Source organism: Mus caroli, chromosome 5 (assembly GCF_900094665.2).
Source record: "Mus caroli chromosome 5, CAROLI_EIJ_v1.1, whole genome shotgun sequence".
In the NCBI taxonomy this organism is placed as follows: Eukaryota; Metazoa; Chordata; class Mammalia; order Rodentia; family Muridae; genus Mus; species Mus caroli.
In genome coordinates, this window is record NC_034574.1 from 110,919,445 (window position 1) to 110,921,961 (window position 2,517).

Below are 2,517 nucleotides of genomic sequence, written 5' to 3' on the forward strand. Positions count from 1 at the left end.
GGGAAGGGAAGGGAAGGGAAGGGAAGGGAAGGGAAGGGAAGGGAAGGGATAGGATGGAACAGGAAGGGATGGAATGGAACAGGAAAGGATGGGATGGAACAGGAAGGGAAGAGATAGAACAGGAGAGGAAGGGACAGATGGGATGGCATTTGTGGGTCTGATAGGGAAATAAACAGGCCTACATTCTGCCTCTTCCAACTTCCCCAGCTTATTTCCCTCTGGGTGCGAGCAGTCTCTCCCTGAAGCACTGTGATACTTACACACTGATTTTCTCTGGCCTCTCGGGGGTGAGCTGTATAAAGCTCCATTTCCTGAAAGTCCCCCCAGCTGCCCCAGTAGCATCAGCTCTGGATCAGGCTACCCGCCACATCTGCTTGTTTAACCAGCTTGCTACCTAGCATCTACTCAGGCTGGAGTTTTGTCAGGTCCAGACTGAGAGTTGGCCAGAGACAACTGAACAGGCTATGTCTCCCAACTGAAGGGCTCCTGTTGCCTAGCAACCAGGTGACCATTTTAAGTTTACACCCCACCCCACCCTGAAACAGAACCTTCGAAAGTACAAATCAAGGAAGAAAAAGGGGCGGCAAAGGCACATGGGACAGGGGTGGGAGGGTAAGAATATGTTAAGTCACTGGAGATCAGTCTAGAGTAGCCGTTCTCAACCTGTGGGTCACAACCCCTTTGGGGATCAAACAACACTTTCACAGGGGTCATCTAAGACCATTGGAAAATGCAGATTACACCATCCATAACTACCAACATTACAGCTATGAAGTCACAATGAAAATAATGTTATAGTTGGGGAATCACCACACCATACGGAACTGTATGAAAGGGTCACAGCATTAGGAAGGTTGAGAACCACTGCTCCAGAGTATGGGCTTCCGGGGAGGTGGTGGGGTTTCTCAGTGGGTAGAGTGCTTGCCACAAGACCAGAGTTCAATCCCTGGAACCCACCTGAGGGAGAGAGCTAACTGCAGAGTTGTCCTCTGACACCCCCCACCACACACATACACACACACACACACACACACACACACACACACACACACACACATGTATCATATCACAGACACATACATGGGCTTCCCATTCATGTAGCAAAAATATGCTTATATCCAGGTGTAATAGCACACTCCAGTAATCTCAGAAACTTGGTGGAGGCAGGAGGATCAGATTTTCAAGGTCATCTTCCGCTACCCTGGAAGTTTAAATCGAGCCTGAAATACATAAGACCGAGCCTGAAATACATAAGATCCCGTCTCAAAAAAGAAGATAAGGGCTGTCGAGATGGCTCAGTGGTTAAAAGTGCCAACTGCTCTTCCGAAGGTCCCAAGTTCAAATCTCAGCAACCACATGGTGGCTCACAACCATCTGTAATGAAATCTGATGCCCTCTTCTGGGGTGTCTGAAGACAGCTACAGTGTACTTACATAAAATAAATAAACCTTAAAATAAATAAATAAATAATAAATAAATAAATGGGGAAGGGAGTGGTATAGCTCAAACCTTTAACCCAGCACTGGAAAGGCAGAGGCAGACAGATATCTGAGTTCAAGGCCAGTCTGTTCCAGGACAGCCAGGCAACACAGAGAAGGTCTATCTATCTTGGAAAACAGAGAGAGAGAGAGAGAGAGAGAGAGAGAGAGACTTTTCCCCCCTTCACTTTACCCTTTGCAAAGTCACCAAAAGGATAAAGTCAAGGTACAGGGGTGTGAAGCTGGCACCGTGGTTAAGAGCACTTGCTATGTAACCTTGAGGGTCTGAAATTACATCCCCAGCACTTGTGAAACTGTAAAGCCAGCACTGTAGGGGCAGAGACAGGAGGATGGGGCTTGCTGGCACCAACCTACCTGAAAAAAATGGGAGTCCCAGACTCAGGAGAGACATTGCCTCAAAGGAATTATATTACATTATATTATGTATATTATATAATAATTCTCTGGCCTTGGAACACGGGCACATGCAACCACATACACAGGTGTGCATACCACACACACACATACACACACACACACGAAGTGGGTTTTTTTTGTTTTGTTTGTTTGTTGGTTGGTTGGTTGGTTGGTTTTTCAAGACAGGGTTTCTCTGTATAGCCCTGGCTGTCCTGGAACTCACTCTGTAGACCAGGCTGGCCTCGAACTCAGAAATCCACCTGCCTCTGCCTCCCGAGTGCTGGGATTAAAGGCGTGCGCCACCATGCCCAGCTTACGAAGCATATTTATGATCAAGTTAAACAGTACAGTATCCAGCCTGTGACTTGAGACTCACTGTCTCAGCTCTTCCTTAACTTGCTGTGTGCAAGATTTGAAGACTTCCCAGGGTGATTTCCCAGGGTTATGCTTGCCCCTTTCCCCTCTCTGCCCCCACAGGATTATCACCAGATAAAACGGCTGTGAAGACAGCCTCAGAGCCAATTGCCAACGTGTGTGTGTGTGTGTGTGTGTGTGTGTTAAATGCTGTGTGACAGAATCTGCTTTACAAAGTTCTGAAGAGACACTTCCTGCAGTTTCAGCA